Below are 20,289 nucleotides of genomic sequence, written 5' to 3'. Positions count from 1 at the left end.
ACAATCATATCAAAGCATTTTATTACTAATTATATAAATACTCAGTAGTTTTTTTAGTAGGAAAATATTTTAATTATCAGTGCACTTAAAATGATCAAATTTGCTTATACATTCTTAGGATAAGAGTAATAAGCAGAAAAGAAGAAACAAAAAGATGTATCTTAAACACCATTCCAGTGGAGTAATCCATATTAGTCCTAAAATAAGATAAGTATTTTATATATCCTGGAATATTTATGTACACAATGCCATCAGAAGAGATAAAGACAAGTCTTCCTATTTAATAAAAAAAGGAAAATATTAAGAAATAATTTAAATAAGATATTATATCCCAACTCTTTTAGGAACAGTAGTTTTTGACTATGTAATTAGAAAACAAAATAGTGAAAGAGGATAAAGCTAAAGATGAGATTTGCAAAACAGGGCAGAACTTATTCTATGGGATGGGAAGGAGCAAGACTTTCCTGTGATTATATAATTTCAGTAAGTAGTTCAGAATTATCTACAGTGACAGCGGGAATGAGGAGAGCACATTGATTCGATCAGACCTACTTTTATAAATAAAAATAAATAAGAAAGAGCTCACCACTGCAAGTCCAAAGCCTACTAAAATAATGTCCTGAAATACTGTAAAGTTCTAAAGAAGCAGATTTCTATTTCTAATTCACAGTCTAGAATGATGAAGAGGAAAACAAAGAAGACAATCAGCTCTAATGTCCAGCAAAGTATCTTTCCTATTACCCCTAGTCATTATAGCTTTAATGAATGTATTCAGTGTTGCAAGCCTGCCATTACCTACAGAAACTAGGACAGAATTCTCTCCAGTGATGACCACTTTGCTGTTGCCTCTTTGTTTGAGGTATTATTTAACACATTTTTTAATTAATGAGGGTTGAGAAATCTCTCAATTAATTATAATGAAGCTGACAGTTTTGAAGCATAATGTACACAGGCGGAGAGTTTTGAGATGGACACTAGTTAGGACACAAATGAAATGCTGACCCACTTTGAGAAGTGTCACGAATGCTAGCCACGTCTTGAGAACTTCAATTTCAGTTCATTTTTAAAGAGAAAAGGCAATAAGTTGAAGCATTTCCAAAGAAGAAAGTGTGTGCATTTTATAGCAGGTTAGTAGATTTCACAGCATGCTAAGTGATTAAAAGCATGTAGCATAATGATGTAAGTGTCACGGATGTGTTTACCTTCTGCAATGTCAATATTCTGAGTTGGTGGTGACTGCAGAGAAAATAAGATTACAGAGGACATGTGGTCTTGGGTTCATCTTAGTATTCAATCCCCTCTCCCCTTTTTTAAACTTAACATTTTTTTTTAAAAATTCAAAGAGATTTGGCTTAATGATATCAGTGGTTCTCTTTATGGATATATATAAACTTATGTGTGGGTGTAGGTAATGTAGCTGTGGGAACAGAATAAGGTATTCAGGGCCTTTTACAAGAGTACTTCCAATGGATCTCTCTCTCTCTCTCTCTCTCTCTCTCTCTCTCTCTCTCTCTCTCTCTCTCTCCCTCCCTCCCTCCCTCCCTCCCTTTCTCTTTCTCTCTCTGTCTGTCTTTCTTTCTCCCTCCCTTTCTGTATATGAGTGTTGCTTGATGTATATCTATAACTACATGAGCGCCCAGTCCCAAGGAGTCCAGATCCTTTGACATTGGAGTTACAGAGGATTTTGAGCTACCATGTGGGTCCTGAGAATTGACCTGGTGTCCTTTGAAGGAAAAGCCAGTGTCTTTTTTGTTTTGTTTTTGTTTTTCACTTTTGTGTGTTTTGATGTTTTTGTTGTTATTGTTGTTCTTTAAAACAGAGTTTCTCTGTGTAGCACTGCTGTCTTGAACCTTACTCTGTACACCAACTAGGCTGGCCTTCAACTCAGAGATCAGATTATGTCTGCCTCTGAAGTCCTCAGATTCAAAATGGCACACCACCCTGCCTGGCTAAGCCAGTATCACTAAAAGATGAGCCTCTCTGGCTCAAATCACTTTCAATTTACAGAAAGAAAACAAATATATTTTTTTCTTTTTGTCCTTTTCTCCTCTTTTAATTTATAGTTTTGCAAAATATCATCCTGCACTACTTTGCATGTTATAGACACCCATCATTATTTAACACTGAGTCAGTAATATGGTCTTCCACAATATATAATGTGTGAAGAGAGCTCACAGTTATCAATTTAGTTCCAGTGGAGCTGTGAAGAAAGTCACTGGTTATTGAAACTTTGTTTCACTGCAATTAATTTGTATTGTCTCTTCTTCTTAGTTACACTGTTGTATATCGCAATAACCAATCACTGAGAGACTGATCTCATCAGTTTTACTATTTATACTATACAAAAGTGGCACTGACAATGCCAATGTGTTTTCTTCCTTCCAGTATTTGATTAAAGCACTTTTTGGAAAGGAGATATTTCAAAATAAGTCAAATCGAGCTCATCCGTTTATGTTATTATAACTTTTTTCTTGCCTGTACCTAGCCTGGGCAAATAGTATATTTCTGATGGACCAATCTTTATGTTCCAGAATGAGGTATCATTGAGAGATCCATGCAGTCATAGCAGTGGGAATTCTGTTACTAATGCAAACAGACAAGGAATCTTACCCAAGGCTTATCACTTTCAATTGAGGAAAGCATGTCTTTGTTTTTACCACAGGACAGTTTCTGGGAAAAGGATCAGTTACTATAATCAAAGGACAGGGCAGACCTTCTTCAGTCATTTAGAAAGGTCCCACACTTTCCAAAAGTTCAGACAAATGTGGAACTAAGAAAATAGAAAATAAATTAGATTCAGTAAGAACTGTCCATGACACATTTTTGTTTTAACCAGAAGAATTATTTTCCTGTGTTATACTGGAAGGAAATATAAAACAAACTAGCAAAGCACAAAAGTGCTTAGGACACCATTTAAAAATCTGTAAATCTATGTCATTCCCAATAAATTTAAACTGAATAGTTTTATGTATTCAAACATATATAAGGTGATTGGTTGGTGTATATTTCCTATATTTGTAATTTCTCATGTAGTTGTCTGTGATACAACTTTTGTATACCCCTTTCCATCAGAAAAACACAGAAATTTCCAATTATAGTAAACTTAACTTATTGGGGTATCATACCATATTAATAAACTGTAACTCCTTAGGAGAAAATATCATTCAAACTAAACTAAAATATGATGGATATTTGTGATAATATAGATTTTTCTCATAAAATCTTATGTGACAGTGACAGAATTATTGGACTATTTTCTATTATATAAATTTTCATTTTATGCAAAACTGATTCTCTTTTCTTTTGTACACTTTAAGTGATTTTTATAATGCATTACACAGTTCACAGATTTCACACAGCCTCTGCTGAGGGAAACTTTGTTCACATTTGGATCGTTAACTGCTCTGGAAAGTTGAGCTTTTTGGCTGCCTTCAGAAGAGTTTATGAGTGTTTTACGATGTTTCCTGGTTATGCTGTATTTTTACAACTGTTACAAATAGACACAAATGTCATAAATTATTACAAAAAGTTATCCTCGGTCCCTCTGTGTTTAATAAGGAACAGTTACAGAAAAGGGAAGTTTGCAAGTGCCACTAAAGTTGGTCGATGGATTCCACATGGAGAGCAGGTTCTCAGGTCATGAGTCAGATTCGTTAAACTTCTAATGCACTCTCTCTGTGTTTGTCCTGCACTCTGACACTGTTTTAAATGTACTCTAGCTTCTGGATGAAATAACTATTTGTTACTGAATCTGGCTATTTCTCGTAGCTAAATATATGAAGTGCTTCTCTTTCCAGATACCATGAAAATATATACACATTTTGCTCTAAATAAAACCATTCATATAAAATGTGCCTGAAAAATTCTCATAAATAAAAAATTTAAATCCATTAACACTTTGAAAGCCCTAGTTGAGACACTGTATACATTTAAATATTGTCCTAAAATTAACAGTTTTTAGCATTCACATATTTTATAGTAAAAAACCATTATCCATATCAAATTATCCATACAAAATATTTATTTAGAAACAAAATATATGTGTGGAATAGTGGTATTATTGATTGAAACAAGTCAATGTTAGACATTTAATGAGTAATGAAAGTGTTTAACTTGATAATAATGGATAATTCTACATAATTAATGCTAGTTGTAATGAAAACAACATTGTTACACAAAAAAAGCAGACTAAAAAGAATACTACTGAAGCTAAAAGAAAAAGATGTAAGCTTATTAAATTTAAGTACTTAGCAGTAGGGACATACAATGGAAACAGCATTACATGATAGTTTCATTGACTGGAGCATGTCATATAAGATACTGTATATCAGAATTATGAATAGACTGCTACATATGTGGGGTATATGTTGTATACTATTGTGTTTTCTGAGTCATTCGTTAAAATATTGTAGAGTGTATAGCTATAAATAGACCTTGGTTCAAAGAACTACATCTAGGAAAATATCTTTAGATATCTTCAGATTTAGAAACAGAGGCTCCCTTGAAGACTGAATGACAGATCTTATGTTTGAGCTCACCCCTTGTTTTGCAAATCAATGTCCATCCATGAGCAAACAAATTCACTAAAATCACCAGCTTCTCAGTATTCAATTAGATGTATTATAGTAATTTTATTTATTCCTTTATAAAATTTTGTTAAGTAGCAAAGTGCTTAGTGAGTTAACTTTCTTCTCTTTCAAAATTCTTTTGAATTAAAAGTGAAAGGAGGATTAGTAATGAGGGCTGGAGTTGAGGGAGGGAGAGGCTAGTCAGCACAAAGCATAGGCTTAAAAAAAACGCACATTAGCTAACTATGACATAAAAGCAAATACTGCCTGGAAAGCCTTGGGAGAATTATCTCATAACAATCTCTTTGACATTAATGCAGATCACATCATTAGGCCAGGCTGTTAAATAATGTAACTGAGCCCTGACTACCATTAACACTTAATGAATGGACGTCAAGATGTTAGCTAAGGTGGAAGAAAACAGCCCAAACCATTATGTTTGACTGCTAGGCCTGAGTTTTAAGAAATGATCTATAAGGGACTACACTTCTAAATACAGATCTTATCTAAAGACATTTTTTCTTTACTGTGAAGTCTTGTTTAATAATTAGTTGTTTGTTCATTTGTATTTATATTTCTCTTAAGTAAATATAATTATATAATTTCCTTCTTTTTACTCCCTTCCACTTTTGGTTATTAATTGTTACATATATGTGGATATCAAACCAAATGAATACAGATAGAACCTGATGAGTCGATTTGATATTGCTCATATGTTCATTTTGTAGGGTGTAGTGCTTGGTTTTGGATAACCAAGTAGGTGTCTCATTGCTTGTTACCTTAATTTATCATGATAGTATACCCATGTTACCTTTAAAATTATTTTTTTATTCAACATTATGTATTAAATGTAACCTAAAAATAAAATTTCTCTTAAAAAAACAAATAACCAAAAGCATTACACAGCTTAACTTGTAAATGGTGTTTGTAACGTTGACTTATAACTAATTATCTAGTATTTCACTGGAACTATACCAACTTCATTAATTGAATTGAGTTAATACACTTGATTGCCAATCATAAAAACTGTTCAATGCTGTATCTACTTGATTTAGTTAAATAAGCTGAAAACAAGTTGCTAAAACAAAAACATCCTAATGTGTACTTTTAATTATTTTAACTGTATTTGAACTTTCCCCAGATTGCTTGCAGTCAGGATCTCTTCTTTCTCCTCAGACATTAATAATATTTTATACACTCTATGTGATCTTCATTAGCAAACGTAAATGAATTAAACTCATCTACTGGTGTTTATCTTTCCACATTTGCTATAGCAATTGGATAAGTATCTGATTTTAGGCAAACTGGGCATTTTTCAAGAATGCATACGGACCACTCACACCACTCTGAAGTGATTCCACTCTGCAATTTGTCCAAAGAAAACAAAAAAAAAAAAAGATGCCTAAAAGTACATATAGGCACGGCTTCTTTTCGTGCATCATAACTGTGCTCTTGTTTTATTCCTGCAGGTTTCACCATTATCAAACTCTTGTGCATTTGATGCTTGCCTATGGCGAGGCAGTGGCCCCTACTTGTTTAAGATGGAGAAACATCAGGACTACATTAAGGAAGGAATGTTTTATTTAAAGCCTCCGTTGGTAACACACTACCCTATTTCCCCTTACAATTTGCTCACTCTAATTGTTAAAACATTTCCTGCTATTTCTGAGCTGTGGAGACCACAAAAAATGTACAGATGATGCTCGACCAGGTCTACATGGAGGAGCAAGTTTGTCTTCCATCTGTCTTTTAAAAGTGTTTGAGACACTTCTTGGATTACTTGTTCCTCTTACTGTTACTACAAGTAGTAACTTGGTATTTAGAACTAACCTCCTTAATGATACAGGTTTTTAACTGAGTAGTTAGTGAGTCCTCAACGTTCGGAAAGTTTCGAGTGAAATTCAGCAAGACAGAACACAGACAAGTAAACCCACCAGTAGATGTATAGGAAGAAATGTAGCTGCAAAACTGATTGCAGTGTGAACTGGGGATTGTTGGACTCTATTCCCTGATTTATAGTTCTATTTTAAAGAATGTAAAATGCTATCTCACTTTTAAAATTTGGGGTATCTGTTGTAATTTAATTTTCAAGATGAATTACAAACAAGGAGAAATTCTTTTATCAGATATTTAGAAACTAATGGCATTCTCGATTATTTGACAAAACTTTTAAGTACCTAAATAACATTATTAATCTTAACAGAATCCAGTTCCATTTCAGGCATAAGATTCTACTTCCGGAGAACAATTACATGTGTTAAGATTTAACTAAATTTTCCTACTGCCCTGCGTTCTCAATTTTCTCTGTATATCTCATATCTCTCAGAGCTCCCAACATGAGAAATGAGAAATGAAAGTAAATCAATACCCAGATGTGTCAAACATATTTTAATCAAGGTGAGGCCAAGTCCTTATTTCTAAATTCTGTGTATTTTTCCATACAATTAATATTCATTCTATATAAAATGCTTCTTAAGGTTTGTAATTGGATCCAAAATATCAGTTAAACTAAAGGTATCTATAACTGCCATTACCAAGACAACAGTGAACAATTGCTTCTATACAATTTTTATGCTTATTAAGTTTAGACCAGAGCAGGTAGAACTATCCCCAAGTAGTTATGTTTTTTTTTTTTATTATCTGGGATGCTGGTGATATGCCACATCATTTTATTTATAATTGTCTTTCCCATGATTGTCATTCTGAGCTCGGAGTGGTTCAGAACAGCCTGTGATTACTACTGGTGGATCCTGAGAAGGGAAGCAAGAAAGATCAGGAGCACAGGAGATTTTGAGTGGCTGCGAGCATAAAGAGAACAGAATCTCATGGGACAACTCCAGTGAGACAGCTCATTTAGTGGTGGAAACAAAGGCTAGTTAAGCCTTTAGTAGGCTGGTGGGGACTTTCTGGGTGTGTATACATCATTAGCCAGGGAATGGATTCTTGAGAGGCCTCATTTGTTTAAGAAGGAATTCGAGGTGCCAACAGACATAATGTTATGAGAGGAGAGGAGGTTTAAAATAGTTAGCAGGCTATGTGACCTTTTGGGAGTAGGGGGTTTGACAATACACAGGTCTAGGGCAGGGGGTTAGTGATCCCACTCATGCAGATATCAGGATGAGATTTCTAGGGTTAAGACATGCTTCAAGCCCCCTGTTGCTCCTTAGTAACTCCCCAGGACATATAGCTCCCCAGCCAAAGAATCCTCATTTAGAATTTCCCAGAGAGAGGGTAAAGAAATGGCTTAATAGTTAAGAGCAATGGCTGCTCTTGCAAAAACCTAGGTACAGGACCCAGAACCCGTATGAGTGCTTAAAATCCAATGTGTATCTAGCTCCAGAGGATCTAATTACCCCTTTAGGCATCAGTGTAATTAGTGTGTGCGCGCGCGCACACACACACACACACACACACACACACAAACACACACACATATTGCAAATTTCTCAATATTTTACATTTCTCATGTATTTTAAAGCCTCATGTTAATAACATTTGAGAATTTCACCCTAGGTGTACATTCACCCTATTTCTGAATATTTTGTACAAAAGGAAAAAAGCATGGGAATAATCCTTCAAAATAAAAAGTTCAATATGGATGTAACGTACTTTAAAACATCAACTTATTTATATACAGGCTTTCTTTTTTAATATGGGCTTTCTTGTTCTGATGAAATTGATGATTTCATAGTCTAGTTAGTTAAAAAATTATTAAGACTTTGACATCTTAACAATGTCATGACTCATTAGGGATTTCATGTGATAAAGTATTTCACACCCCTTTAATGTTACCAATTTGAGTATTAAAGAGAACTTTTATTATTTATTTTTAACATAGCCGTCCAGTGTCACCTGTATAATTTTGTGTTCATAATTCCTTTTAGATCAATGGCAGCCATTCTTACCCAATGTACCCATCATAATTGATTGTGTAGTTCCACTTTTTTCCACTTAAAGCTTAATATCTCAATTTCCCATTGTTTGCATACTTGTCATCATGAATTATAGCAACGTATTTAAATTTTAAGCAATGTATTTAAAACCAGCAAAGAATTGATAATCTCTCTTTGTCTCAGTCTCTATATCCCTCTCCCTACCACCCTTCTGGTTCTCTCTGTCTCTGTCTCTGTCTCTCATTGTCTCCGTCTGTCTCTGCACCCATGCTCCTAGTTACTGGGTGTACAAGGGGTCCCTGGTGTCAGAATGTTTAATCTCCCTTTATGGCCTACTCTCTCCAGTTTCTCTGTGAAAGAAGACAATTGTTTTGTGAAGCATTCCGAACATAATAGACTTTATGATGGCATGAAGGATGAGCTCTGGGGTCCTATTCATGTTTGACATTCTATAAAGGGCTGAGAAAACACTTTTTGAAGGAAGATCAACAAGATAAAAAAGGTAAGCCTTCAGGAATCTCTTTCAATTTCAATTTGTTCTCAATATTTCTGAGGTGCTTTATCTCAATAACAAGAACAAAACAAAAGTGTGCAAGGCTATTCAGAGAGAAAACCTCCACATAAAGCACCACAATCAATTGTACTGTCTTCAAGTTGGGTTCATTATGTGCCAAGGAATTTCACTGTGGTAGAACAGAAAGCCTGTGTCTTTTCCCACCAGGTCTCAGTTTGCAGATTTCTGATTGTAGTGAAAGAACTTTGACACTCCAGACTGAAGGGCTCTGGGTTCCAACTGAAAGATGATCAGATGTGTAAGTTTTGATCATTTCTAATTCGCATCAGGACAAGAGATTGTCAAGCACTCTAATATGCTCAATTAGAAACAAAAGAGAGAGCAAATGCTTATCGTTTTTCATAATCCCTCATAAATGGGAAGGGGAACATACTTGAGCCATTTTTAATCAATGAAAAGACTGTTCTTTCAATGACTTTGTTGTGATTCTTAGCCCTGAAGGACCACAGCCAATACTGAAGTGACTACTGCTTTTCTAGTCATAAAATACCTATGAGAACTCCAGATGTTGCCTATGAGGCCAGTTGTTAATGGGGCAAGTGAGGATTCATTCCACACCCATTTGGTACTTTGGTCCTGAAATGTGAACTAGTCTGTAGTCTATATCCCACCCACATGCCAGAATGCACCTGCAAAAGTCTTCAATTTGAGAACTTTTAAATCAGAAACAGACACCGTGATTCAGCCTTTTATATTAAAAATTCCATAGCAAGGAAAAAAATCTAAAAACTTGGAGCTCTAATTCCTTAATGAATTATATTCCTAGAGAGGGCTATATGGCAGACATGACTGGATTTCCTATCCACAGTACTGTAGAGTACTTTGGAGCATGGAGCAATTCCATTTCTTGGATAGTATTTCAGTCACAATAGAGAGTAAGGCAAAAAGTTATCAAGATTTGTTTTAATTGAGGAAATGGGGAATTCTAAACTATTAATAAAAAATTGTTGACGTTCAAACTCAGTAAAAATGTGTTTGGCTTTTTACAAGTGAACTATAGCCTTCAGAGATAGACTCCACATATGTAAACAGGCTCTGATACAAGCATGGTTTTTGCACATTTTCTGCCAGACTTTCCTTCTTATCTATGGAAACATGAATCTGTGCACACTGCTGTCTAATCATCCAATTTCATTTCAGACTCTCATTGAACGAGAAACTAAAAGCTGGATTTGTCTAAAGTCACAGCTCTCTTGTTCTTTTCACCTGGAGTCCTAAATCTTCTTTTAAATGTCTTTTGGGTAGGAGGGAGTTCCTCTGAAACATGGGGCAATTTCACCTGACACTCCTCATGAGCCTCATTTAGTGTTTGCACAGAAAATAAAATCTCCAATGCAAATAATTTTTACCAGTTTAAGTTTTAATTTGAAAAACACACAGACACATGTGTGATGTCCCCAATCTCACATTAGCAATAATTTAGAAGGCAGAAATGGCATCCTTTTGGACAGACAGAACTATTCTGAGAAGCACACATTAGAAAACTTTATGTCCCTTGTCCTGTGACATCTCTGAACATGAGGTCACATTAAAGGTTTTGTTAGTAGGTGAAAGTGCATGTGAGCAATTAGGATTTAGTCATGTGATCATCACTTTTATCCATGAACACACTGTTAAGCCTCACGTTTCACTCCACATCTACACATACCAGTCTCCATTCTTCTTTTATTATTATTTATTATTATTTTATTGGATAGTTCATGTATTTACATGTTATCCCCTTTTCTGTGCCCCCTGACCCCTGCCATCCTTCCCTGCTTCTATGGGAATGTTACCCCTCCTACCCACCCATTCCCACCTCAACACCCTGGCATTCCCCTATCCTGGGGAAACGAGCATTCAAGGGCTTCTCATCGTATTAATGCCAGACAACTAACTTCTTTTATCTCACACTAGAGTCAGAGTATCATGCCTCTGAGGTCATGGATGAACAGGCATGAGGGTTGGGACCTGCCATTGGGCTTTACTGTGGAGGCCCCCAATTGCAAGCACAATCTAGAACATGCACACCTATATCTGATGCCTAGACAAGCACTATCTTTGTCTCTCCTTTAAATTTCTGCTTCCCATATATTCCTTCCACAACCCCATATTGTTGATAGGGGAACTATGAAAGGAGAGCTTTTGAAAGGCAGACCTTGTTTAACCCCTTGGATAGAAGTTAAAAATTCTTAGGAGCTGGAGGAATGGCTCAGTGCTTAGGAGTACATGCTGCTCTCACAGACGGATTGGGTTCCAGCATCCACATGGTGGCTCACATCTCATGTATCTCCTGCTTCAGTTCACTCTTCTAACTGCCATGATCTCATGCTTACACATGTTGCCATGTATACATAACAAATAGCTAAGTATTTCAAAGAAAAAAGGGAAGGATGGAGAGAGGGTTCAATTATTGAGAGCATTGAGTGCTCTTAAATAGGATCTGGGGTTCAGTTTCCAGCATCCAGCAGGCAGCACCCAATTAACTGTTACTCCCGTTTCACTGAAACTAATAACCTCACAAGAATGAACATAAAATAAAGTAAAATAAAATGTTATTTAAAATACTGGAATTTCTAAGACACAGGTAATGTCTTTTGAGTTTATCTGATTAGTAGCTATAGCACAATTGATAGCTGTAAATTAACCATGCATGATATTATATGACATTTATATTACAAACTATTTTAAAATGCATACATTTATGTTCCCTTTCTAGGTATAGCTAACTAGGTGGACCTAGAAGTAAGAAAATAACTAAATAATATTCCATATGTGACTATTTGATTCAGAAATGTAAGACACTTGCTAGTAAAGATGTGAATTCGATCCCCAGTGCCCACATGATGAGAGGAGACAACCTGATCCCTCACACTGCCTTCTGACCTCCATATTCACACTATGTTGGAACATGCAAACCATAATACACAAATATGTAATTCCTTTAAGATTATATCTACTGAGAAAACCAGCACCAAGATATCATGGGTATTGGTGAGTTTGCAGGCTTCCTGGAAACCTACGTCTGCAGGGTAAGAAATGAATCAGAGGGTGAGTCAGATATGACAAGTAGTCTGTGGAAAAAGAGAAACTGACACACCTGTACTCAGTGCATAAAATTTTGTGCTCAGAAAAGCTGAATCTCATTTCTTTAGAGACACTCAGTGTAAGTTTCCATACCCAGGAGCAAGAAGAGAAAGAAAGGACTAATAGCTAGCACCTGTGTTGTAGCACTTACATCCTTAGGGAAGTAAGGGCCTGAATTACTCTATACAACCTTAATGAACTAGATCCTTCAAATAATACAAAATGCTAATCTTACACTAGGACTCCAGAAATCCAAATTTGTTTAGGTAGTAGAACAAAGAAAGCAAATGTGTCCTGCACAAAAGAAAACAACTGCTCACATCAAGCCTATTTGGGTTAAAGAAAATAAACAAAGAGACCTACACTTATGTTCTGAGTAAAATTCCTGGCCAACTGGAAAGGTCTATCAAAACTAAGCACTGATTTGAAAGTGCCCAGCTCACTCGAAATACTGCTCAGATAAGAATCAGGAGCAACCCAACTATATATTTTCTGGAATTTGCAGTCACACAGTTTTTGAAACAAGAATAGGTGAACATTTTGAAGTGCATACACCTTAAAAGTTCTGTCTTTTTCAATTTCAGTAAATGTTACCAAGAATCTATAAGTACTGACTCCTACAAGAGAAAGAATGCAGTAAACAAAATGACCAGCCAACCAACCAATGAAAACCAAGTGTGTTTTGTCAATGTTGGAATCTCTGGTCCCTTTCAGTTAAGTACTGAAGTTAACTAGAACCCTTAACTTTTACTTAATCAAAAGTTTTGGTTTCTAAAGTACCTCCCTTTAAAAATAAAAAAATATATACCCTGAGGCCATAATAAATACTGCTCCATGGGTATGAAGTCTACTGCTCTTCCAGAGGAACAGTATCTAAATATAAATTCCAGCATTCATCGTATCTAAATATAAATTCCAGCATTCATCTCATGTGACTTAACAACTGTCCATAATTACAGAGGGTCTGACACCCTCTTCAGGACTCCTGCACACACACACACACACACACACACACACACACACACAGAGAGAGAGAGAGAGAGAGAGAGAGAGGAGAGAGAGAGACATATATACACAGAGACAGAGAAAGAGATAGAGACAGACAGAGACACCGAGACAGACATATAAACAGTCTTTAAAACTAGTAAAACATTTTGTGTAGTTAATATTTAGATAACATAAAAGGCACCATGTTAGAAATACAAATAGAAACCAAATGACCTCGAATGTTGTTAGGGAATAAAATAAAGAAAGGATGTTAAAATATGTGTTTATTTGGGACAAACATATATTTTCTAGCACTGGTCATAGGTTTTACAAGCTTGTCTGACCATCTCAAAAAAGCACCAGGGAACCTGAAGGACCAAAGAGCATTGTGGAAGGGACTGTCGAAATTTATTTAGCATACCTCAGTGAGTGGACCCTTGGAGAGAATTTGAGGCTATAATGATCAGTTTGAAGCATGCTTTCACTCCCACAGCATACTGAAGCACCTGCCCCCTTACTTCATGTTTGCAGCGAAGAACTTTCAAACTTCACTTCTGCTTCTTTCTTTTTAGTTTCACACCTAAGTGAACTGAGAAAATGCCCTCTGCTTCCTTCTGTGGTGTCAGGAAGAAATTCAAACCGTACATGCCCTTCTCCAAAAGCATCTACCCCACTTATTGTCTTGTGTAGCCACAATGGGGAGGGGAAAAATAAGGTTGGTCATCTTGTTTTGTTTTCCAAAAGTTGCACAATTTTATCAAGAAAAAAATGGTATATGTAAAACCTTCTATCAATATTTTAGTGGTGTGTGTGTGTGTATGTGTGTGTGTGTATGTGTGTGTGTGTGTGTGTGTGTGTGTGTGTGTGTACTGGGTAGTATCATGGTGCTGTTTTAATATCTGTGGCAACCTTTGAGTGGACACAACAGCTTTTGCAGTGTTCAATGAGGTATAGAAATTATTTTATACACATACTTTTCTAGGTCATATACATCACCATACAAAATAGGATTAAAAAGGTGGGAAGTTTTGGAGTTTACTGCAATGATGTAAGTCTATTCTTCCCATTTTTTCAATTCCAGCAAAATCATACAGTTTATTGTAAGTTATATTTAAGGGAAAAAGAGTCTGTTCATGGTAGTGCTTTATTTTTGGTTTGGGTAACTTCTTGATGCCCCTCTATACAAAAGATCTTTCCTTATATTTGAGAAATTTCAGAAAGAATGGTTGAAATGTTAGGTATAGATGATGAGAGCTTGCTCACTAATTATGCAAGAAGAAAGGAAGAGAAGTTATTTCATGCTGATGTGTGCTTACAGTACATGAGAGGAAAGAAAGGAAGAAAGAGAGAGAGAGAGAGAGAGAGAGAGAGAGAGAGAGAGAGAGAGAAAGAAAGAAAGAAAGAAAGAAAGAAAGAAAGAAAGAAAGAAAGAAAGAAAGAAAGATTGAAGATTGGTGCCTGTAAGGCTTGGGAAATGAGATAGTAGAGAGATATAATTTCTTTTCCTGAACTAGGGAGAAAGTGGGAAGACTGGCTTCAGTGAAAAGAAATGAAGTACCATGCAGAAGCTATTGTTTCTTACCCAAAGTATTTTAAATATCATCATCAAGAGTGGCATCTGTTGATTAGATTGTTTCTTACGGTTTAGAAGTAAGTTCAATTGCTTTATAACCTATCTGTGGTATGATCTATCCCTAATATGACATCTAGTGTGATATCTGTTATTTTCAGTCCAAAAGTTTTTATTCCTTTGCTTTTAAAAATATTAACATCATGGATAACATTTTTCCATATACATTTTTGTCATGTAAACTCATAACTGTTGAAATGTATTTATGATGATTATTTTATCTTTGACATTTTATGAAAATATATGATTCATCTTCCTGTTTGGTATCTGTTGATATATTTGCCATATTGGGATTTTCTTAGCATTGTGAAGGTTTCACAATTATATACTCAAAAAGCTGAATGTTTTCAGCCCCTTTCTCTCGTGTTACCTGGGATTTGCAGTAAAATTCTCCCTGTGGGTTAGTAGCAGGCCAGGCAGTTTTGGTTGCACTGGGCTGCACACATATCCTAGGACATGTGCAGTATTGACTCAATCTGCATTTGGAGACAGGTATGGTGAAAGTTGACCTTCTTCTCAGCCCTGCTGACACTTTCTCAGAGAAGTGAACACTAATTTGCACCTTCTTATTCCACCAGGGGCATGTTAGAATCTCACATTGACACCTTGTCCCCTATCACCAGTCAGAGAGCAAGGGGGGGTTCTCTGGTTCTGTTGCTCTTGGATTTGAGTGCACATTTGACACACTCCTGGGTCTCATTGGTACAGGAGGAGAGAAAGCCGAGCAGAGTGGCAACTGTGCTCACCTTGAAAGACCTCATTCACCTCATTGACATTGGCTTGTGGGAGAAACTCAGCTCCTTACAAAGCCAAGGTAATAATAACAGGCAAAGACAAAGAAGAGTGGGTTCTCGCCATCTCCATGGCACATTATTGGGCTTTAGTTAGGTGTCTACGTGTCAGTTCCCCATTGCTTGTATGATTGATTTCAACCGTGGTTTTAAAATAAGACACATTGTGTGGCAATAATATTAGACACTATTTATATTTGTACTTTATATTATTGTCCACATATTTGTATGATTTGTATAGTAGCAATAATAGTATAGATTTGTCCTTCTTTTTATGTTTATAACCGTATTTGCATGTACATAATCTTCATGACTATCATCCCATTATACAGAATATTCAATTATGCTCATATTATACTATAATGTTTTAAAAGACTATTTTGATATTTTTATAAATTTAAAGACTACTATGACATTTATTGGAAGAATATTGCATGACAATTTCATCTACTAGCTATATAGCCAACTGTCTATCATAATGGCTAAATAATGTTAGTTTTAATTCCTTTAAAATATTATATAAATATTTAAAATATTACTCTAGTTATATTTCATTTCAGTAGTCGCTGGCTCCTAGAAAGGAAGCCTGAATCCTTTGCAAGAACAGTAAGTGCTCTTACCTGCTGAATCATTTCTCCATCTTTAATTTTATTTCATAAAAATGAGTATATTAGTTTCTGAGACTAGTATAACATATAACAGGAGACAGAGCAGCTTTCAGTACCCCATACATGTACAGTTGTATCGTTTCATATTGTGGAAATATTAACTGGAGTGGATAGATAGGCATAGAAATGTCTTGATGTATAAGGTACTCATTACTGTTCTAAAGGGCCCCAGTTCCACACTCCCACTTGAGTTGGCTCACAACCTACTTTAATTCCAGTGTTAAAAGATCGAATATCCTCTCTTAGCTGCTGCAGAGATGAGAACACATATGGTAACACACACACACACACACACACACACACACACACGCACGCACACACACACAAGCGCGCGCACACACACACACAAGCGCGCGCGCGCACACACACACACACACACACACACACACACACACACACACACACGGAAGTATGTCTCTCTGATTTACCGTCTAAGTGCTGCTATGGCTTTGTTAATTTCAGCAAGCTGGTCGGAAAGATTCACTTACTTGTTTTTTCTACTTTGAGAGGCTAAGCCACTCTAGTTCAGAGTGACCTTCAAAGAGTAATAGATGCCAAGGCTTCATCACATTTTGTCACTCTTCTAGCAACTCTCTTTTTCTACCCTCCATATGTGAAACAGTGTGCTCATATTATGTGTGTTGAAGTGATGTTTCAGATGCACAGTCTTTTTCTTATTCAACTTTAGTTTACTCCTTTTTGGTGTATAACCAAATCCATTCTCACATACTACGGATAAGTTGTGAGTCATGTTCAGAGACTGCTTTAATATGGACCATCTCTAAGGGGCCTGTTAGCATTTTACTTGTTACAGTTTTGTTTAAGCCTTATCATTGTTGACAAGTAATACGCTGACTTCTATAAATGTACTACAGACAAAGTCATAATTTAGCTGCCATTTACAAATAGCAGGCTATAAAATTATGATTGATTCTGAATAAATGGGGCTTTAGGGTAGAGAGTCGATGTTAAATTATCCTTAAATTATAGAAAGATTAGAGACATTAAAAATTCACATCTTGTACTTTTTGGGTATTCCTAAATTAGAAATTTTCCAGGATCTTAGCATCAATTTCAATAACCGTTCCCTCATATTCTAAGATAAAATATGTGGAAAAATTCTTAAAGTTTATAATGAGAAAGATAAACTGAGTTTTAGAAGAAACTAAGGCTGGTGACTCATGCCTTTGATTTGAATACTTAGAACACAAATACAGGATGTTCAAGATTTCTAAGTAATCTGCACAGCCTGGTGTAGCCCTGGTAGGGATAGAGTGACATGGTTCCTACAGCTGGACAGGGCCTTGGTGTGACACTCCTCACATGATGACGGCTACTGTGGGCATGTGACTTATTTCTAAAATATTGTGTTGTGGTAAAAATTATAAAGAAACCTTTTCTATCAGTTCCTGCGAGCCTGATCCACTTGCTTCGGCTGCTACTCTGCCATGAGACTGCCCATTCCCTCCAGACAAAATAAAATCGATCTAGTTCACCGAAATCTGAACCATCCTTTTCCATAGGCGCCATCTTGATTGCCCTCCTTCCTCTCTCCCACCTTACAAAAAACATTGTCCCCGCCCCACACTCCACTGTCCAATCATGTATCACTTTGACATCAACCTACAATAATGTACGTATTTTCACATTCCTCTAAAGAATGTTAATGCTCTCGTGATCCTCCTGCCTCTGCCTCCTTCAGCAAATCCTACCAGTGTGCACCACCACAACCAGCGACACCGATGAGATCTCCCATGCTCATGGATTGGCAGGATTAATATAGTAAAAATGGCCATTCTACCAAAAGCGATCTACAGATTCAATGCAATCCCCATCAAAATACCAATCCAATTCTTCAAAGAGTTAGACAGAACAATTTGCAAATTCATCTGGAATAACAAAAAACCCAGGATAGCTAAAACTATCCTCAACAATAAAAGGACTTCAGGGGGAATCACTATCCCTGAACTCAAGCAGTATTACAGAGCAATAGTGATAAAAACTGCATGGTATTGGTACAGAGACAGACAGAGAGACCAAAGGAACAGAATTGAAGACCCAGAAATGAACCCACACACCTATTTGACAAAGGAGCCAAAACCATCCAATGGAAAAAAGATAGCATTTTCAGCAAATGGTGCTGGTTCAACTGGAGGGCAACATGTAGAAGAATGCAGATCGATCCATGCTTATCACCCTGTACAAAGCTTAAGTCCAAGTGGATCAAGGACCTCCACATCAAACCAGACACACTCAAACTAATAGAAGAAAAACTAGGGAAGCATCTGGAACACATGGGCACTGGAAAAAATTTCCTGAACAAAACACCAATGGCTTATGCTCTAAGATCAAGAATCGACAAATGGGATCTCATAAAACTGCAAAGCTTCTGTAAGGCAAAGGACACTGTGGTTAGGACAAAACGGCAACCGACAGATTGGGAAAAGATCTTTACCAATCCTACAACAGATAGAGGCCTTATATCCAAAATATACAAAGAACTCAAGAAGTTGGACCGCAGGGAGACAAATAATCCTATTAAAAAATGGGGTTCAGAGCTAAACAAAGAATTCACAGCTGAGGAATGCCGAATGGCCAAGAAACACCTAAAGAAATGTTCAACATCTTTAGTCATAAGGGAAATGCAAATCTAAACAACCCTGAGATTTCACCTCACACCAGTGAGAATGGCTAAGATCAAAAACTTAGGTGACATCAGATGCTGGCCAGGATGCGGAGAAAGAGGAACACTCCTCCATTGTTGGTGGGGTTGCAGACTGGTACAACCATTCTGGAAATCAGTCTGGAGGTTCCTCAGAAAATTGGACATTGAACTGCCTGAGGATCCAGCTATACCTCACTTGGGCATATACCCAAAAAATGCCCCAACATATAAAAAAGACATGTGCTCCACTATGTTCAATAGCCAGAAGCTGGAAAGAACCCAGATGCCCTTCAACAGAGGAATGGATACAGAAAATGTGGTACATCTTCACAATGGAATATTACTCAGCTATCAAAAACAATGACTTTATGAAATTCGTAGGCAAATGGTTGGAACTGGAAAATATCATCCTGAGTGAGCTAACCCAATCACAGAAAAACACACATGGTATGCACTCATTGATAAGTGGCTATTAGCCCAAATGCTTGAATTACCCTAGATGCCTAGAACAAATGAAACTCAAGACTGATGATCAAAATGTGAATGCTTCACTCCTTCTTTAAAAGGGGAACAAGAATACCCTTGGCAGGGAATAGAGAGGCAAAGATTAAAACAGACACAGAAGGAACACCATTCAGAGCCTGCCCCACATGTGGCCCATACATATACAGCCACCCAATTAGACAAGATGGATGCAGCAAAGAAGTGCAGGCCGACAGGAGCCGGATGTAGATCGCTCCTGAGAGACACAGCCAGAATACAGCAAATACAGGGGCGAATGCCAGCAGCAAAACACTGAACTGAGAACGGGACCCCCGTTGAAGGAATCAGAGAAAGAACTGGAAGAGCTTGAAGGAGCTCGAGACCCCTTATGAACAACAATGCCAATCAACCAGAGCTTCCAGGGACTAAGCCACTACCTAAAGACTATACATGGACTGACCTTGGACTCTGACCTCATAGGTAGCAATGAATATTCTAGTAAGATCACCAGTGGAAGGGGAAGCCCTTGGTCCTGCTAAGACTGAACCCCCAGTGTTCGTGATTGTTGGGGGGAGGGCGGCAATGGGGGGAGGGTGGGGAGGGGAACACCCATAAAGAAGGGGAGGGGGAGGGATTAGGGGGATGTTTGCCCGGAAACAGGGAAAGGGAATAACACTCGAAATGTAAATAAGAAACACTCACGTTAATAAAAAAAAAAAAGAATGTTAATGTTAATGACTCTATGATAATCAGACAACACACATCCAGAAGGTTAAGTGTAGCTAATGTCTCAGAAAAATATTAAACAATGGGGTCTTCAGGAAAGCCCCTCAGGCTATGGGAAACAGCTCTAAATTCATGAGTTCAAAATATACATAATTTCTAAACTATGCAAAATATGAGGATGCTATATGAATTATGAGGGGCTTCATGAACCTAAAGGAACTAAGGAACATTATGAACA

At 36.8% G+C, this 20,289-nt stretch overlaps 1 long non-coding RNA gene across 3 annotated transcripts in view; it reads left to right on the top strand.

Annotated features, from left to right (window-relative positions):
- Positions 1 to 20,289, top strand: part of LOC148005413 (uncharacterized) — a 72,654-nt gene that overhangs the window by 10,477 nt on the left and 41,888 nt on the right. The window contains exons 2-5 of one of the 3 annotated variants that reach the window (XR_015622510.1): positions 6,038 to 6,166; positions 6,895 to 6,965; positions 8,807 to 8,963; positions 13,661 to 13,803. This is a non-coding gene — a long non-coding RNA (uncharacterized LOC148005413). Of the gene's footprint in view, positions 1 to 6,037; positions 6,167 to 6,894; positions 6,966 to 8,806; positions 8,964 to 9,182; positions 9,274 to 12,685; positions 12,918 to 13,660; positions 13,804 to 20,289 lie in introns of those variants that run through there. The other 2 variants (XR_015622511.1, XR_015622512.1) reach the window with 2 other exon arrangements.

This window comes from Rattus norvegicus, chromosome 6 (genome assembly GCF_021556685.1).
Source record: "Rattus norvegicus strain SHRSP/BbbUtx chromosome 6, alternate assembly SHRSP_T2T, whole genome shotgun sequence".
NCBI lineage: Eukaryota > Metazoa > Chordata > Mammalia > Rodentia > Muridae > Rattus > Rattus norvegicus.
This window is presented reverse-complemented; position numbering and strand designations above follow the sequence as displayed.